This window comes from Rhinopithecus bieti, unplaced genomic scaffold (genome assembly GCF_001698545.2).
Source record: "Rhinopithecus bieti isolate Rb0 unplaced genomic scaffold, ASM169854v2 scaffold_13704, whole genome shotgun sequence".
Classification (NCBI taxonomy): domain Eukaryota; kingdom Metazoa; phylum Chordata; class Mammalia; order Primates; family Cercopithecidae; genus Rhinopithecus; species Rhinopithecus bieti.
The window spans coordinates 684,611-704,645 of NW_016808231.1; the positions used below are offsets into that span (position 1 = coordinate 684,611).

The 20,035-nt window shown below is 48.8% G+C and overlaps 1 pseudogene; it reads left to right on the forward strand.

Annotated features, from left to right (window-relative positions):
* Positions 1 to 2,173: 2,173 nt before the first annotated feature.
* LOC108538229 (endothelin-converting enzyme-like 1) lies at positions 2,174 to 4,480 on the forward strand (annotated as a pseudogene).
* Positions 4,481 to 20,035: the final 15,555 nt, after the last annotated feature.

Sequence of the window (20,035 nt, forward strand, 5' to 3'; positions counted from 1 at the left end):
GGGAGGATTGCTTGAGACCAGGAGTTCACGACCAGCCTGGCCAACATGGTGAAATCCTGTCTCCACTAAAAGTGCAAAAATTAGCTGTGCGTGGTGGCACATACCTGTAGTCCCAGCTGCTTGGGAGGCTGAGTCAGGAGAATCCCTTGAACCCAGAGGCTGAGGTTGCGGTGAGCCGAGGTCTCACTACTGCACTCCAACTTGGGCCACAGTGACAGAATCTGCCAAAAAACAAACAAACAACCAGACAAAAAAATCTCAAATTCTATGAAAAGCTTATTTATAGAAACATTTATGCCATTTACATTGACCTAATTTATATTTTTAACAACTATATCCCCATTAGTTTTGAATACTGAGATATTACACAAAGCTAGTTCTCATTTTGGGTTATTTTCCTGTTTACGATTTTTGTAGCCTGTGACTCTCAGGTGTTCACCTAAGAACCTTAAGGTTAAATAAATAGGTATTTTGCCAGTAACTTGTAAGATAGCTGTTTTCATTAAAGCAGCAATACTAAATTAGTTTTATTTATCAAAGAACTCCACAAACAAAGATCATTCTGTTTTTAGGTTGGGTTTAAAGTTTTATGACCTGGAAGCATCTAGCAGAGACATGTATAATCCTACCTGACCTGCAAACCCAGGGGAAAATGTACACTGCAAATGCTAAAGGTGCTCACGGCTGTAATCCCAGCACTCTGGGAGGCCGAGGTGGGTGGATCACTTGAGGCCAGGAGTTGGAGCCTCAACCTCCTGAGCTCAAGCAATCCTCGCACATCAGCCTCCCGATAGCTGGGACTACAGGTGGGTGCTGCCACACCCAGCTAATTTTTGTATTATTTTTAGAGGCGCAGTTTCATCGTGTTGCCCAGGCTGGTCTCCAACTCCTTAGCTCAAGCCATCCTCTCACCTCAGCCTCCCAAAGTGCAGGGATTACAGGCAGGAGCCACCTCGAGGGGCTGACCCTCACCATGGGTATGTGTGTTTTAAGAATTCCTATGGTGCTAAACTATTTATGTTTATTTTTGCTGTGGGATGATCAGAAGATGTTCAGGAACAAGCAAGAAAAAAAAAAAAAAAAAGAGCCAAATCACTTAAAGACATGGGAAACCAAACCAAAATCAGAACGCTCACAAAATTTCAATCAAGGTGTGCACATCAAACATAATATTCAGCCAGGCATGCAGAACCAAAAGTGAATTCACCAGGAAAGACTTGCCTCATGGACAGAACATAAATTATTTAGAACTCAAAGTCCTCAAACCAGAAGGGCACTTCTCTTTACACCAGAAAGTGCTTGCCAAAAGTAAAGAAGCAAAAAAAGAAAAAAATAAAAAGAGAAAGAAAGGAAGGAAGGAAGGAAGGAAGGAAGGAAGGAAGGAAGGAAGGAAAGAAAAGAGAGAGAGAAAAAGGAACCCAATCTTTATACTCTCAGGAGGGATGCAAGGTATTTTGTTTAAGATTATAACCAAATCACATCCAGGATAAAGTAAAAAGGAACTGACCAACGGGAGGGAGTCTGGATATTTGAGGAGATTCTCCAGAACAGAAAATCAACTTCTGGAAAGGGCAGTCTGCAGAGGGCTCAGTCAACCCTGTTAGATTCCAGGAGACTCTGATTCACCCAAGATGAATTCACTTCGGTCCCACTTCTGGTTCCACTATGTGACACTGCATAACAAATACAGAAAGATCTAAACTAAAATGAACTTTCTTTGGAAATAGGTATTGCAATGGGAATAAGCAGGTCATAGGAAAGTCCGTGTGAATTTAGGGAGGTGAAGGAAGATAAAGGTTTTTAAAGGAAAAAGGAGGATCACAGGATTGTTCTGAGATATTTATCCTTGGCTACAAGGATCAACGACATGAGTGGCACCAGTCTGAGGTTGGACAGGCAGTTGCTGGACGGATGTCCTTGCAGAAGTATTTTTTGGTGAAAGGTTAGGAAGGCCTTTGTGCAAGGTGGAACTGGAGCCTGGACCACTGGCATCACCCACCCACCCACCCACAGCCTCAGCTTCCCTTTTGGAGACACTGCAGGGGAGCCAAGGAGCTGGGCCTCGGACCCCTCTTTACTGGCAGTCTGTGCAGGGTGACCGTCGGAGGCTAAACCCATGTCACCTGTGATAGGCTGCGATTGCTGTGCTCTGGGTCAACTGTGCATCAGTACCATGGGGGCCGCACTCGCAGCCCCAGGCCTTCTTCCGGCAGGGTTCTCCGTTGCTCTCCCCGGGTCAGGAGCTGGTGGAAGAGAGCGAGGCCAACCAGAAGCCCAGACGCCCCGGGGAGAGCTGAGCCTGGACAGAGGTTCCCAGGAGAACAAGGAAGCTCCCTGGTGAAAGTGCGCAGGCGCTGTGCGGGCAGCCCAGGCACTCCATCAGCGCCCCCTTATCCTTTAGGAGGAGTCCTCCCGGGGCTCCAGCCCGGTGCTCCAGCCCGGTGCTCCAGGGCTATGGGCTGGGGCGTGACGGCCGCGAACTGCGTAGCTCCAGCCCCTTTCTAGCCGGCTGGTGGGCAGCTCGGCGTGGGGACGCGGGATCCGAAGGGACCCCTCCCGGGAGTATCCGCTGCCCTCACTGGTCCGGGACACGGCTGGACCGGCGGGCGGGCGGCTAGACTGCAGAGAAGGCGGTGAGCGCTGGGAGACAGCGGCTGCCCACGCAGCTCTGTTCAGGCTCACGCTCTGGCTCCAAGCGGGCCCGCTGGGCCGGGTCCTGCTCAGGTGCGCACCTTGCCGGGTAAATGGCGCCGAATCCAGGCAGCCTTCGCCACCATCGCCGCCGCTGCGCGGAGCCTCCCAGCTTCGTCTAAGTACTCTGGGCTGCAGCTCTGGCTGCGGTTGTGTCTGCGGCTTCCGGGCTCGGCTCTCGGGCTCCGGGAACTGCACCGCGCGGCTCCAGGAGCGGGGCGCACCCGAAGAGCTCATGCCCCGTGGGAGGTAAAACTTCACCCAAGTTTGGGTTCTGGGGAGAACCTACTGAAGCCAGGAGTGGCTCGGGTCGGGGACCCACACGGGAAGTGGGAGTGGGGGAGGGACGGAGCCGGTCTCGGGTTCTCTCCATCAGGGCCCTCCAGGAGGTGCGTTGTGTATCCGCAACCCTGGGGCGTTGGCGCTCCCCTCTGGGAAAGGGGCGGGTGGGCCGTCTGGCCACCGAGCAGGAGCCAGCGAGCGAGGTTGGAGCGGTCATTCCCGCGGACTTCCGCGAGGACAAAGTTTGTATCCGTGGCTGCTTTGTGGAGCGTCTGTCTGGACCCAGCTGGGGGAGCTGAAAGTGCCGCAGAGAGGCGCCCCGACCGCACCTCCTCACTCCAGCCTCCGCTCCTTCCCCCTCACCCTACCCGGCCTTGGCTGGGGCAGGTCGTGGACAAGAAAGGCGAAGGGAAGAGGGACGGCCTTTTAATGAAGGCTCACTACATGCCAGGCCTCGTGCCCGGCGCCTCCTGCTTCCCATCAGGGCCCTCCCAACCCTGCGGCTCGCAGGTGTGTGTAGGGAGGGGACAGGGGAGAATAATTCACTGCACGCGGGGGTGGTGGCCCCGCCCAGCCCTCCTGGTCCCTGGTTTCCGCAGTGAATGAGGTCCGCAGCTAGGGCCTCTGCACCTCGCTGTGCCCGGGAGCCCCGTCGGGCTGCTGCGCCTCCTGAACCCGCCTCTACCCTTCACGCAGCTGCAGCTCCGGGGGCCACGCTGAGACCCACGAGGAGGCCGGCGGCCACGCGCATCCCGTAGCCCAGGTGGCCCAGGACTGCACCGCGGCGGTGCAGCGAATACTCCACCGTATTCGCTGATGGCGCACTACGATGAGGTCAAGTAAGTGAGCTGTTGCGGCGCGGGGGGGCGCACGCGGGGCCTCCCTGCGCTCCGGCTTCCCTCGGGCGCAGCGCCACAGGGCCCAGGCTGAAGCTCTGGAAGTGGCGCGAGGTGAGCCTGCTGTCTGGGTTGGTGTTCGCCGCCGGCCTCTGCGCCATCCTGGCGGCTGTGCTGGCGCTCAAGTACCTGGGACGTTGGCGGCGGGAGGCGGCGCCTGTCCCGAAGGCTGCCAGGAGCTCAGGACCTTAGCGCGCGCCGCTCGCTTCTTGGCCGCCAACCTGGACGCCAGCATCTACCCATGCCAGGACTTCTATTCTTTGGCCGGCGGCTGCTGGCTGTGGCGCCATGCCATCCCGACGACAACCTCATCCATGGCACCATCGCGGCCATCGGCTAGCAAAATCAGGAGCGCCTGCGGCGCCTGCTGGCGCTGCCCAGCACTAGGTGCGCGCCTTCTTCTGCTCGTGCTTTGAGATGCGCGAGATCGAGAGACTGGGCCCGCACCCCATGCTGGAGGTCATTGAGGACTGCGGGGGCTGGGACCTGGGCGGCGCGGCAGAGCGTCTGGGAGTCGCGGCGCGATGGAACCTCAAGCGGCTACTGTAAAAAGTGCAGGGCGTTTTACTGTGTTAGCCAGGATGGTCTCGATATCCTGACCTCGTGATCTTCTCGCCTCGGCCTCCCAAAGTGCTGGGATTACAGGCGTGAGCCACCGTACCCGGCCACGGTGAAACTCCGTCTGTACTAAAAATACAAAAAATTAGCCGAGTATGGTAGCGGGCGCCTGTAGTCCTAGCTACTCAGGAGGCTGAGGCAGAAGAATGACGTGAACCCGGAGGGCGGACTTTGAAGTGAGCCGAGACCGTGGCACTGCACTCCAGCCTGGGCGACAGAGAGAGACTCCGTCTCAAAAAAAAAAAAAAAAAAAAAAGAAGAAGAAGTGCAGGGTGTGTACCGTGCCGTCGCGCTCTTCTCGCTCACCGTCAGCCTGGCTAACAGAACTCTCCGCGCTACGTCATCCGTGTGAGTGCGCCCCCTGAGCGCCCCGCCACCCGCCGCGGACCGCGAGAGGAGAGGAAGGGAAGCGCACAGTGGCAGAGGTGGGGAGGAAGGCGTAATTTCCCTGGGGTAACTTTGGTGTTTAGCCCAGCCGCAATTTCTCAGCCCTCTGGCAACCAGTGAGGTCCTTACCCTCACCTGACCTCCAGCCCGCAGCTTCAGTACATGGTGATGATGGCAGCTACCCGGACTTCCTGCTCAAACTGGGTCCCTGGACAAGGAGTATGAGGTGGGACTGTGTCCCTGCCTGTCCAACCTGACCACAGCCCCTCTGCTAATGGCACCTGGGAGGGCAGGTGGCCTGCATGGCCAGGTTGTGGCGCTGTCTGCTGGCAGGCCCCTCCTGGTGTGAGGCTGAGTATTGCTCATGCTCCCACAGTTTGAAGTCCACAGCCAAGACCTACTACAAGAACAACTTGAACAGCATCCGCTTCAGCATCCAGTGGCTCAGTCAAGAAGACTGGGCAGGGAAGTGGACAAGTCCCGGGAGGTGCCTGACCCAGACCTTAGAGTCAGAGGAGGCTCACTGGGTTTGGGCGGACAGGTTGGTGGCCCAGCCCAGGGATGGCACAGAAGATGCACTGTCAGGAGATGGTTGTGGCTGGGCCACCAGGACAGCCTTCAAGGATGAGGAGGCTAGGATGTGAGGGTAGTGGTGGAGGAGGTGTGTGCCTCCCAGCTCACCCCACCTTCCTACAGAGATGCTCCCTCCACAGCTTCTCATTGCCTTCTATCTACCCAACAAGAACCAGACGGGAATGGAGTGTGTCTCTACACCCCTTGGTCTGAATGTGGGTGGGTTTCCCACTGACTACACCCTCCCTGTACTGCCATGACACTGCAGCCCAGGCTCCAAACCTGGCTTCAGCAGTCAAGTCATAACATACCCTGGCCAATGCATGCCCAGTGGCATCCCGGATGGCAAGTTTCTATCAAGAGGAACTTCAGCTGCTTCTTGGTGTTGGGGGTCTGGTGTGTGCCCTGGTAGCGAAGCAGGAAGCTCTGGTTGGATGGAGTCAGTAGGCCTGGGGCCCGCCTTAGGTCAGAGGGTTCAATTGAAAGTCCCACGTAGTAAATCCCACACACTGTAGGCATCTGGAGGCCCCTTTGGGAGGCTGGGATTTAGGGGGGGCTTCCTCTAGAGGTGAAGGCCCTTTCAGAGCCAAAGAAAAAGTTACACAATTTGTTTCCATCTATTTTTTTTAGATGGAGTCTTGCACTGTTGCCCAGGCTGGAGTATAGTCATGCAGATGCTAACCAGGTAGGGAGACCTGTTCTGGACCCAGGAGGGCCTAGGGCACCATCACATGCATCGTTAGCACCCAGGCGAGGAGAGGGGCACAGCTGGGAACCTCCTTGAGTCCTCCCAAGAGGCTACAGGAAGCGTGCGCCTCTTTCCTGCTCACGAGGCTTCCTGTGCCAATCACTGGATCTGTGCAGGGGCAGGGGCTCAAGGAGGCTCCAGGTCTTGTGGGGGCTGAACCTGTGGTGCCCTCTGGGGTCTGTGCTCTGCAGTGAGTGAGACGCCCCTGCTCACAGGGAGTTGCGCAGCCTGAGTGGCCTGCCTTGGTCCAAGTAGTTTGGGACCAACCTCAACCTTGGGGTTTGGTTAAAAGGACTTTAGGCCCTCCTGAGTCCCTACTGTGTGCTGGGCTCACCACATGCCTTTCCATAGCCCTGGGCAGGGAGTGCCCCAAGACAGGAATGTGTACCTCTCCTGTTTAATAGTGAGTTCCATGCTGGTTCCTTCACCCTTCATGCAGGCACCCACCCTAGGTGGTTCCCGGGTGTCCTGGGGGGAAGAAAATGGGGTGCCCCAGGCCAGGAGTTGACACATACCCCCTCCCACATACATGCTTTCGGTGGACTGGGAAGCATTAGAGTTCAGTGCAGCTGCCTAAGTGGATTGATGGATTATGTCGACGAAAAGAGACAAACTCTAAAATATTTGAAGAGATGTATTCTGAGCCAAATATGAGTGACCATAACCCCTGACACAGCTCTCAGGACATCCTAAGAACATATACCCAAGGTGGTTGGGGCGAGCTTGGTTTTACACATTTTGGAGAGACATGAGACATCAATCAAATACATTTGAGAGATACATTGGTTTGGTCCAGAATGGCTTCCAGATTATAGGTAGATTTAAAATTTTTCTGATTGGCAACTGGTTGAAAGAGTTATTATCAATGGAAAGGAATATCGGGGTTATGGTAAGATGTTGTGTTAAGCAAAGTTTTCTCATGCAGGTGAAACCTCTAGATAGCAGGCTTCAGAGAGAATAGACTGTCAATGTTCCTCATCACACTTAAGGTCTGTGCTGCTGTAATGCTGGAGAGGATGACGAGGCATGTTGGCACCCCACTTCTCCTCAGGGCCTGAACCAGGCTTTGAGGTTACATTTTAGAGTGCCCTGGCCTAGGAGGAAGGCCTTTCAGATGGCTGGAGGGCCTTAGAAGTTTATTTTTGCTTTACAATTGTATGATTTAGTTTTCACCAAACTCAACCTCCAAAATGACCAAGAGGCTCCCAGAAGATTCCTGCAAATAATCTGCAACTAACACCAAGAATCCAGAGTGGGTGACCCACAGCAGAAGGGCGAGCTGAGAATTCCTTACCACTCCTGGCAGAGCTCAGGTCACCTGGGGCACAGACGTGACCAGATGTTAGCCCCTGATATAACAAATCAGCAAACAAAACTCTGTGAGTCCCCCCATTCTGTGGTTACTGCTGAAGCTTGCCTCAGGTGCCTTGTGCTTGAACAATATATTGATCAGTACTGTGAAATCCTCATGGTTGTCAAGGCCTCTAAAACTAAGCTTCCAGAGCTGAAGAAAAAGTCACACAATTTGTTTCCATCTGTTTGTTTTGTTTTGTTTTAGATGGAGTCTTGCTCTGTTGCCCAGGCTGGAGTGCAGTGGTGGGTTCTCAGCTCACTGCAATCTCTGCCTCCCAGGTTCAAGGGATTCTCCTGCCTCAGCCTCCCAAGTGCCTGAGATTACAGGCACCCGCCACCACACTTGGCTAATTTTTGTATTTTTAATAGAGACTGGGTTTCTCCATGTTGGCCAGGCTGATCTCAAACTCCTGACCTCAAGTGATCTGCCTGCCTCCACCTTCCGAAGTGCTGGGATTACAGGCGTGATCCACCGCACCAGGACCTCATCAATGTTTAAAGTTATATGCAGTTCAACCCAGTATTTTTTGCTATTTTCCTAAGCAACGATACATGTTTGGAAAGCTCTTCTAAAGTTTCTTGCATGATATAGCATAAGACAAAAAACACCTACCACTCAGCAGACACTTATTCTTTCTGCTGCAGGAAAAGTGACAGAAACAGTGAACAGTAAATGATCTGTCGACAAACCGAAAGGCATTTCTTTGTCAGCAAACACCATTGGGAGATGTAGAGAAAACACTGCCCAAGATTGGAAGAAATTTGTGTTACAACAAATTACCCAGCGGGGGAGGTTTGCTCTGCAGTGAGCTGAAAGCACAGATGTTCCCAACATGGCTCAGCTGAAGGTATTTGCCAGGTGCTGTTCCAATAGGGTAATACACAAACCACTTCTTTCATTTTTTCTCATGTCCCACTACAAGGTAGATATAGCAGACAAGACATATTGCCAACAGCAAATGCCTTTTTAAATAAAAACAATGCCATGAGGGAATGGTGGAAATGCAACCACAGATGGAACAGCTACTCTGAAAGGGCTTTTATAAAAAAAAGGATTCTGGATACAAATCATCCTTACCCCCCACTCATTGGCTCATCCCCAGTCTAAATCAGCGCAGGAAAGAAGCCTGGAGCATACCTGGAATGTTGTAGAAGGCAGCAGAGTTGATTTTATAAAGCTTAGATGGCCACATAAGAGTAGAAACTTTGAGATGCATGGTAAGGGGATTGGGTACGACCATGGAAACTTTCCAGCCACATAGAATGAGTCACAAAGTATTGAAATCACTTGTCCTGAGTTCTTCCTCTCTTTCTTCCTAATTCTCACTCCCTCTTTCTTGAAGTCCAGTGTGCTGACATTGTTGGGGCTGAATAGAGTTGTCTATTTTAGGTGCACCAGGAAAAGATTGAAAATATAAAATGGGCTGGGGGTGGTGGCTCATGCCTGTAATCCCAGCACTTTGGGAGGCTGAGGCAGTCGGATCACCTGAGGTCAGGAGTTCGAGACCAACCTGACCAATATAGTGAAACCCGTCTCTACTGAAAATACAGATTAACCGGTCTTGGTGGCACAGGCCTGTAACCCCAGCCATTTGGGAGGCTGAGGCAGGAGAACCCCTTGAATCTGGAGGTGGAGGTTGCAGTGAGCTGAGATCGAGCCATTGCACTCCAGCCTAGTCAACAAGATCAAATCTCCTTCTCAAAAAAAAAAAAAAGAAAGAAAATGAAACTGTTTTACCCAAAATTTTGGTTCACTGCCCTCATACGATCGCTGATCGGACTAATGACAATTTTTTGAGACTGAGTTTCACTATTGTCGTCCAGGCTGGAATGCAGTGGAACTGTCTCACCTCACTGCAACTTCCGCCCCCTGGGTTCAAGTGATTCTTCTGCCTCCAGAGTCGCTGGGATTACAGATGTCTGCCACCACACCTGACTAATTTTTGAATATTTAGTAGAGACTGAGTTTCAACATCATGGCCAGGATGGTCTTGAACTTCTGACCTCAGGTTATACACCCACCTTGGCCTCCCAAAGTGCTGGGATTACAGGTGTGAGCCACAGTGCCTGGCCCTGAACAATCTTAAAGTTTAGCTTTGGGACCTCTCCCATTTTCTCAGAAATCTCATTTAGATCCAACTGTGTTTTATACATCTGTGAGTTCGTATTACAATGTTTTGCTGTCTCATGACTAAAATTCTAAAATGAAAGCTATAAGGTCTTATTTATGTTTCTGTCTATGTATGTATGTTTTTGCATGTTGTATGTTGTGTCTCTAAGTTGAAATCTGGCATAGTCAGCCAGAAATCCCTTAAGGAATTCTATTCGGGGTGGCTGGACACGGTAGCTCATGCCTGTCATCCCAGCACCTGAGAGGCCAATGCAGGTGGATCAGCTGAGGGCAGGAGGTCAAGATCAGCCTGGGCCACATGGCAAAACCCTATTTTTACTAAAAATAAAAAAAATTAGCAGGGACTGGTGGCATGTGCCTGTAATCCTAGCTACTCAGGAGGCTGAGGCAGGAGAATCGCTTGAACCCATGGGTGCAGAGGCAGCTGTGAGCCGAGATCACTCCAGCCTGGGTGACAGAGCGTGACTGTGTCTCAAAAAAAAAAAAAAAAGACAAATTAAACTTGTTAAAATATACAGTGAGCAGGGCATGTGAAGCATGCCTGTATTCCCAACTACTCAGGGGGATGAGGCAGGAGGATTACTTGGGACCAGGAATTCGAGGCCAGTCTGAGCAACACAGTAAGTCCCCATCTCTAAAAAAATATGTATATAGGCTGGGTGTGGTGTCAGACATCTTTCGTCCCATCACTTTGTGAGGCCAAGGTGGGTGGATTGCTTGAGCTCAGGAATTCGAGACCAGCCTGAGCCACATGGCAAAACTGCATCTCTACAAAAAAAAAAAAAAAAAAAAAAAACTTAGCTGGGCCTTGGTGGCATGTGCCTGTAGTCCCGGCTACCTGGGAGGCTGATGTAGGAGAATCACTTTAACTCCAGAAGTAGAGGCTGTAGTGAGCTGTGATTGCACCACTGCACTCCAGCCTGTGTGATGGAGTGAGACCCTTTCTCAAATATAGATATATATTATATATACACACACACATATCTATGTATATGTACATGTGTGTAGACACATATATAAATACATGTATACATATGTAAATACATGTATACACATATACAAATATAGCATAGTAATGAACCCAGATACCTTTTAGTTCACGTGATTTAACTATATCTTTGATAAATAAGCTGATTTTAAATGTGTTGATAAAAATACAAATATATTTAGTATGTTCTTTTGTTTCTTTTTTTCTTTTTTCTTTTTTTTTTTTTTAAGACAGGGTCTTGCTCTGTCACCCAGGCTGGAGTGAAGGGGTGCAATCTTGGCTCACTGCAACCTCTACCTCCCAGGTTCAGGTAATTTTCATGCCTCAGCCTCCTGAATAAATGGTACTACAGGCACGCCTCACCACCCCTGGCTAATTGTTGTGTATTTGTAATAGAGAATGGGTCTTGCCATGTAGGCCAGGCTGATCTCGAACTCCTGGCCTCAAGTGATCCACCCACCTCGGCCTCCCAGAGTGCTGGGATTACAGGCGTGAGCCACCGCGCACATCCATCTTTAGCATTTGCAGTGTACATTTTCCCCTGGGTTTGCGGGTCAGGTAGGATTATACGTGTCTCTGCTAGATGCTTCCAGGTCATAAAACTTTAAACCCAACCTAAAAACAGAGTGATCTTTGCTTGTGGAGTTCTTTGATAAATAAAACTAATTTAGCATTTCTGCTTTAATGAAAACAGCTCTGTCTTACAAGTTACTGGCAAAATACCTATTTATTTAACTTTAAGGTTCTTAGGTGAACATCTGAGAGTCACAGGCTACAAAAATCGTAAACAGGAGAATAACCTAAAATGAGGACTAGCTTTGTGTAATATCTCAGTATTCAAAATTAATGGGGATATAGTTCTTAAAAATATAAATTAGGTCAATGTAAATGGCATACATGTCTATAAATAAGCTTTTCATAGAATTTGTTGTTGTTGTTGTTGTGTGTGTTTTGCTTTTGTGTTTTTTTAGGCAGATTCTCACACTGTTGCTTAGGCTGGAGTGTAATAGCACCATCTTGACTCACTGCAACCTCCGCCTCACAGGTTCAAGTGATTCTTGTGCCTCAGCCTCTTGAGTAGTTGGGATTACAGGCATGTGCCACCATGCCCAGCTAAATTTTGTATTTTTAGTAGAGACAAGATTTCACCATGTTGGCCAGGCTGGTCTCCAGCTTCTGGTCTCAAGCAATCCTCCCCTCTTGGCCTTCCAAAGTGCTGGGATTACAGGAGTGAGCCACTGCCTGGTCAGAATTTGAAATCTTAAAGTCATGTTATATCACATTAAGTGACAGATACTCATTCAATATACAGGTCATTTCCAAATAAGGTAAAACAGAAAAACATAAATTGCCAAACGTAAAAATAAGTGTGTTTTTGGCTTCTTAAAATTTTATAGAAGTACCAAATATATTGGGGTTGTACTGATATACATAAAATTATAAATGGTTCCCATCTGTAGAATACTGATTACAGGGATTACAGGTGTGAGCCACCACACTGGCCAAGATATATCTTTTTTAATGGAATATTGCTCTGTTGCCCAGGTTGGAGTGCAGTGGAATGATCTCAGGTCACTGCAACCTCTGCCTCCCAGGTTCAAGCAATTCCTCTGTCTCAGCCTCCCAAGTAGCTGAGATCACAGGCACGTGCCACCATGCCTGGCTAATTTCTGTATTTTTAGTAGAGACGCGGTTTCACCATGTTGGCCAGGCTGGTCTCAAACTGCCTACCTCAAGCAATCCTCTAGCCTCAGCCTCCCAAAGGGCTGATATTATAGGTGTGAGCCACCGTGCCTGGCAATGAATATTTTTCTTTATATAAGCTCAGTTTTTCCTTAAGTTTATTAGAAACTTGTAGATACTAAAAATAGAAGACCGCCATCTCCTGCCAGCAAACTAACTAAAACGCAATATTATTACAATTTCCTTAGATGCTTTGAGTCTAAAGCATGCTTTATTTTGTTAAAAGGGAGATGGCAAAGTTAGGGTGGTAGTGAAGACATTATAGAACCAACTGAGATTCTCTCCTTGACATTATCAGAAGGGATGGAAAAGATTAAAAAACTAATAACTTTCTCATTGTGAAGTCCAATGCTATTTAATGTCATGCCTAGATAGCAGCTGAAACGTCCCCCACAGCACCTAACATCATTGGGAGTGGCACAGATTGGCAATATGTATATGACACATTTTAGAAAATGCTGGTTGAGATGAAAATGGGAAATGTAGCTGGAACAGACTCATCTAATCTAAATGAAACTATGAGCATGTTCCTCCTTCTTTCCTTCTTTTTGAGATGTATCAAACATTAAGCATAGTGCTTAAAACAGAAAGCTGTGACCTAAAGAATAATTACAGAATTGAACACTGAAGAAACCACCACCCGGATCAAGAAATGGACTATGACAGTGAGCGTTATAGTGGGATTACGCCTGTAATCCCAGCACTTTGGGAGGCCGAGGTGGGTAGATTGCCTGAGCTCAGGAGTTTGAGACCAGCCTGGGCAACACAGTGAAACCCTGTCTCTACCAAAAATACAAAAAATTAGCTGGGCATGGTGGCTTGTGCCTATAGTCCCAGCTACTCAGGAGTCTGAGGCAGGAGAATTGCTTGAACCTGGGAGGTGGAGGTTGAAGTGAGCCAAGATCGCGCCACTGCACTCTAGCCTGGGTGAGAGCGAGACTCAGTCTAAAAAAAAAAGGAAGAAATGGACTATGACCAGGATCTCCCCAACCCACCCCATACCTTCCCCGTTCATAACCCTATCTCTTCCTTTGTCACCAAAGGAAACTGAATTGTTGGGTTTGTTGGTTGGTTGGTTTTTGTTTTGTTTGTTTGTTTAGAGACAGAGTCTTGTTCTCCCACCCAGGCTGGAGTGCAGTGGCAGGATCGTAATTCACTGCAGCCTTACACTCTGGCTCAAGTGAGCCTCCCAACTCAGCCTCGAAAGTAGCCGGGAGTACAGATGTGTGCCACCACACAAAGCTAATGTTTAAATTTTTTTCTAGAGATAGAGTCTCCCTGTGTTGATCAGACTGGTTTCAAACCCCTGGGCTCAAGCAATCTTCGTTCTTACCTTGGCCTCCCAAAGTGCTGAGATTACAGGTATGAGTCACTGCACCTGGTCTCCCTGAATTTTTTGATACTCATTTCCTCTTCATAGTTTTATCCCTCATATAGTTTAGTTTTTCCCAGTTAAAACTTTATATACATAAAAGATATGTTCCACCCTATGTATTCTTTTGTGATTTGCATCTTTTGTCCAGCTTTATGTCTGTGAGATTCATTTAATCGGTTGCATGTTACAAAAGCCTGATTATATCCATTGCTGTATAGTATTCTAATTATGAAACTACTGATCTTTTATCTTTTCTATTGTCAGTCAACATTTGGGGCTGTTTCAATGTCTGACTATTTAGACGATGCCACTTTGTACACGTTGGTGCTTTCCTCCTGAAACATGTGCCAAGTTTCTCCAGGATACTTACCCAGGACAGAATTTCTGTCTCGTGGGATGTGCACAGCTCAACATTCAGAACGATGCTCCTATTGGTTCCTCCAGTTCCCTCCAGCTCCCTAGGGGTGGACTTTTAAATCTGTGCCAACATGGGATCTGGGATACCACCCCACCCAGTGTGGTCTCTTCTACATTGGTGGACACCTTTTCACACGTTTATTGATATTCTTCTTCTTTTTTTTCTTTTGTGAGACAGGGTATCCCTATGTCACCTGGGCTGCAATACAGTGGCTCAAACATGGCTCACTGCAGCCTCGAACTCCTGGGCTCAAGTAATTCTCCTGCCTCACCCTCTGGAGTAGCTGGGACGAAAGGCGTCCCAGGCACCACCACACTTGAGTAATTTTTAAATTTTTTGTAAAGACAGGGTCTCTCCATGTTGCCCAGCCTGGCCTCAAGGGATCCTCCTGCCTCAGCCTCCCAAAGTGCTAGGATTACAGGCCTGAGTTAGGAAACCAGGGCGAATTGTAGCTGAGGATTGCTTAAGGTCATCATAAGAAGAGTGTTGAAAGAAACTTCCCACTACACAGCTATCAAAACGGCTGAAATAAAAAATATGACAACACCAGATGCTGGCAAGTATGCTGAAAAATTCAATCCCTCAGCTTGCTGGTGGACACGTAATGATACAGCCAATCTGCAAAACAAGCTGGCAGTTTCTCCAAAAACTATACATGCAACCACCATACAGCCCTGGCCATTTATCCAAGAGGAATGAAAACATGTTCACTAAAAAACCTACCCACGAATGCTCATCACAGTTTTATTTATAAAAGCCAAAACTGAAAGCTGCCCAAACTTCCTTCAGCAGGTGGTTGGTTAAACACACTGTGATGCTTCCACCCCGTGAAATAGTGCTCAGCACTACGCAGGAGCCAGCTATTGGCACACACTTGGATGAAGTTCCGGGAAGCTATGTTGAGTGAAAAAAACGTCCTTCCCAAGAGATCACACGTTGTTTGTTTGCATTTATGTAACTTAGTTGAAATGACAAAATTTTAGACATACAGGATGCAGAGCAGATTACCAGGGACTGGGGACAGGGGAAGAGGTGGAGGAAAGAGGTGGCCTGGTTATAAAAGCGACCCTGTGGGGTTGGAACACTTCAGTATCTCAACTATGGTGCTGTTATACAAACTTACTTGGGTGATAAAATTGTATACACACTCCCACACATATGCACATGAATACAGCGAACACTGGGGAAATCTGAATAATCACTGTGGATTATGCCATTGAGGGAGACTAAGCAAAGTGCACAAGGCTCTTTTTTTTTTTTTTTTTTTTTCGTGAGACAGAGTTTCACTCTTGTTGCCCAGGCTGGAGTGCAGTGGCACAATCTCGGCTCACTGCAACCTCCGCTCACTGCAACCTCTGCCTCCCAGGTTCAAGTGATTCTCCTTCCTCAACATATGGAGTAGCTGGGATTACAGGCATGCGCTACCACGCCCAGCTAATTTTGTATTTTTAGTAGAGATGGGGTTTCTCCATGTTGGTCAGGCTGGTCTCGAACTCCTGACCTCAGGTGATCTGCCTGCCTCGACCTCCCAAAGTGCTGAGATTATAAGCATGAGCCACTGGGCCCAGCTGGTATTTTTTTTTTTTTTTTTTTTTTTTTTTTTTTGAGACGGAGTTCTGCTCTGCGGCCAGGCTGGAGTGCAGTCGTGCTATCTTGGCTCACTGCAAGCTCCGCCTCCCGGGTTCATGCCATTCTCCTGCCTCAGCCTCCTGGGTAGCTGGGACTATTGGCATCCGCCACCACGCCCAGCTAATTTTTTGTATTTTTAGTAGAGATGGGGTTTCACCACGTTAGCCAGGATGGTCTCGATCTTCTGACCTCGTGATCCAGCCACCTTGGCCTCCCAAAGTGCCGGGATTACAGGTGTGAGCCACCGTGCCTGGCCCGGTATTTCTTATGTTATTATTATTATTCTTTTCTTTTTCTTTTTTTGAGATGTTTTCTCAGTGAGTCACCCAGGTTGGAGTGCAGTGTGCGATCTCAGCTCACTGCAACCTCTGCCCCCCAGGCTTAAGCCATCGTTGCACCTCAGCCTCAGGAGTAGCCGGTACCACAGGTGCACATCACAATACCTGGCTAATTTTTTGTATTATTTTTATATAGTTGGGATTTTGCCATATTGCCAGGCTGGTCTTGAACTCCTGAGCTCAGGCGATCCACCCACTTTGGCCTCCCAAAGTGCTGGAGTTACAGGCTTGAGCCACCACGCCCAGCCTTCTTGTATTATTTCTTACTACTACATGTGAATCTACAGTTTGTCAAAAATCCAACTTAAACAGGAAACTCTGCTGGGTGCGGTGGCTATTTCCTGTAATCCCAGCATTTTGTGAGGCTGAGGCGAGCGTATCGCCTGACATCAGAAGTTTGAGACCAGTCTGGCGATGATGTTGAAACCCCGTCTCTACTAAAAATACAAAAATTAGCCCAGTGTGGTGGCCGGCTCCTGTAATCCCTTATACTCGAGAGGCTGAGGTGGGAGAATCACGTGAACCTGGGACACGGAGGTAGCAGTGAGCCGAGATTGCGCCACTGTACTCCAGCCTGGGCGACAGAGCAAGACTCTGTCTCAAAAAATAAAATAAAAATGAAAAAAAAATTAGCCGGCATGGTGGTGCACACCTGTAATCCCACCTACTTGGGAGGCTGAGGCGGGAGAATCATTTGAACCTGGGAGGCAGAGGTTGCAGGGAGCCAAGATGGTGCCACGGCACTCTAGCCTGGGTGACAGAGTGAGACGCCGTCAAAAAATAAAAAAATAAAAAATACTCAGGATGGCTGCGAAAGCTCCTGACTGGGTCTGACTTTGGAGTGAATCAATGAATTAATTAAGGGCCTGCCTATTAGTGAGTCTCCTCTGACCTTTAGGCAAGACTATTTCTAACTCAGCAAGATGAAGCAGGAGGTAGAGGGAACTAAGGGGGCAACAAGCAGGAGGCAGGAAGGGTCCATGAGGGTGACATCTTCCCTGAGAGCCCCAGGACGACCAGCGGGAAGCCAGGCGGGTGCAGATGGGTGGACCCGGGAAGCTCGGCCTGAGGGGAGGCCCTGGGCGTGGTGTGGAGCAGGGCAGGGCAGGCAGAGACTGGGCAGCAGGTGAGGTCCCCTGGGTTCTGAGGGTCAAGCCTGGGGTTTGAGGTAAACAGGCCTGAGTGGAGAAGGGGCTGCTGTGGTTGGGCTGGGGTGGGTGAAGCTGCAGGAGTCTTTTCTTCTTGAACCAATTTTTGAATTGTGCTACATAACATGGTACATCAAATTTACGTCCACCATTTTCAGGTATACAGGGTGGCAGTGTTGAGTACACGCACAGTGTTGTGCAGCAGATCTCCAGAATGCTCTCATCCTGCAACCCTGAAGCTCTGCCCCTATTAAACCCCAACTCAACCTTAACCCCAACCCCAACCCTAAACCCAACTCTAACCCTAACCCATTGCTCCTCCTCCAGTCCCAGGTAACCTCCATTCCACTTCTGTCTCTATGAATTTGATTCCTCTAGGGACCTCAGAGAAGTGTGTTCATGTGTATTTGTGCTTTTTGTTATTGTTTTTAAGAATCTTACTTTACAAGAGACAGTATTTGTCCTTTTGTGGCTTTCATATTTCACGGGGTGTAATGTCCTAATCATTCATCCATGTTGTAACAGAGTCTTCTTCAGGGCCTCCTTCCTTTTCAAGGCTGCATGATATTTCATTGGGTGGGTGACCCCATTTGGTTTTTCCATTGTCTGTTGATGGTTGCTTGGCTTTCTTCCACCTTTTTTTTTTTTTTTTTTTTTTTTGAGATGGAGTCTTGCCCTGTCACTCAGGCTGGAGTGCAATGGTGCAATCTTGGCTCACTGCAACCTCCGCAGGTGGGTTCAAATGATTCTCCTGCCTCAGCCTCCCAAGTAGCTAGGACTACAGGTGCCTGCCACCATGCCCAGCTAATGTTTGTATTTTTCGTAGAAATGGGGTTTTACCATGTTGATTAGCCTGGTCTTGAACTCCTGACCTCAGGTGATCTGCCCACCTCAGCCTCCCAAAGTGCTGGGATTACAGGTGTGAGCCACCACACCTGGTCTGTTATTAGTCTTTAAATGGAATAGATGGAAAATATTTTTTGCATGACAACAAAAATGGAAAATATATTAATGAAGTTCAGCCATTCTTCTTTTTTACTTATAATAACAGAAGAGAGAAACCTGAAAGTTACCCTTGACCACTCCCTCACCGACCAAGTTCAAGTAATTATCACTTCCTTTTTTTATTTTTTGTTTTTTGAGACAGAGTCTGGCTCTGTCGCCAGGCTAGAGTGCAGTGGCATGATCTCGGCTCCTTGCAACTTCTGCCTCCCGGGTTCAAGCGATTCTCCCGCCTCAGCCTCCTTAGTAGCTGTGACTACAGGCTCGTGCCACCATGCCCAGCTAATTTTTGTAATTTTTAGTAGAGATGGAGTTTCACCATGTTGGCAAGAATGGTCTTGACTTCCTGATCTCTTGATCCGCCCACCTCAGCCTCCCAAAGTGCTGGGATTACAGGCGTGAGCCACCACACCTGGCCTAATTATCACTTCTGATTATGCCTATAATGCCAGCACTTTGAAAGGCCAAGGTGGGCAGGTCACTTGGGGCCAAGAGTTCAAGACCAGCCTGGCCATGATGGTGAAACCCCATCTCTACTAAAAATACAAAAATTAGGTGTAGAGGCTCATGCCTGTAATCCCAGCTACTCAAGAGGCTCAGGCAGGAGAACTGCTTGAACCCAGAAGTGGAGGTTGCTGTGAGCCAAGTTCACACTACTGCACTCCAGCCTGGGTGACAGACCGAAGCCCCTCAAAAAAAAAAAAAAAAAAAAAAAATAGGATCACTTTCTATTCTTCCCCACCCACAGCACCAAACCCTGGCCTCAGCTACCTTGATTCTCACTAGAAATCCAAGTCTCTCCCTTTTCCTTAACACCCCCACTCTAATCCAATCTCCCCACAGCAGCCAAAGCCAACACTTTAAAACATGATTAACTTTGTCTTCAACTTGAATCTCTCTCACCACCCTCCTTTTCTATCAGAAGCAACAGAGAGATAAGTAAATTGCCCAAGACCAAACAGTAGGACATGGCAGAGACAGGATTCAGAATCTACTAGTTTCGACAGTCCACATGTCTCCTCCACCCACTATCCCACCTTGGGTGATCCCAGAAAAGGGTCAGCTACTGCCCTAACGCAGGGTAATCTCGGACAAGGACAGAGGATTTCTCCTCCAATCACCACCTCCCCTCCCTTATCAGCCTAACTCCTAGTTATCCCTAATTCTCAGCTCAAACCACACTTTCTAGGAAAAGACTTTCCTAAGCCCCTTGTCCTATTCCAACAACTCCCCACAATTTGAAGGCCAGCATGAAAAACATTCCTCTTCCACTGGACTGTGCCCTCCACAAGGGGAGGTCTGTTTTGCCCACTGTTGAAGGCTGAAAGAATGATGGCCATGATCAAGTCAGTATACCACTGGAGGCTATGTGAGTAAACAGCAAACCGTTCTTGGGAAACAGGTTGTTGACAAACTGACAAACTGCTTCTGCCGCCCAGAAGGAATGCTGACAGCAGTCACGCCCCAGGCGCAGTGTTTCTTGTGACTGGGCACATCTGAAGCCTGATAGCAATAATGTGAACCTGTGATCAATCAAGCAGCTGAGCAATCATTAGCTGCTCCTCTCTGCTCTTGCTACCCAATAAATATGAAGGCCTGTGGAAGCTCAAGGCCCTTGCTCACTAGAAGCAAGGAGCTCCCTGGCCCCATCTTTAGAGCAGTATCTTTTGCCTTTGTTTTCATTTCTGGGCTCTTCCCCCTTCATCCAGTCCCGT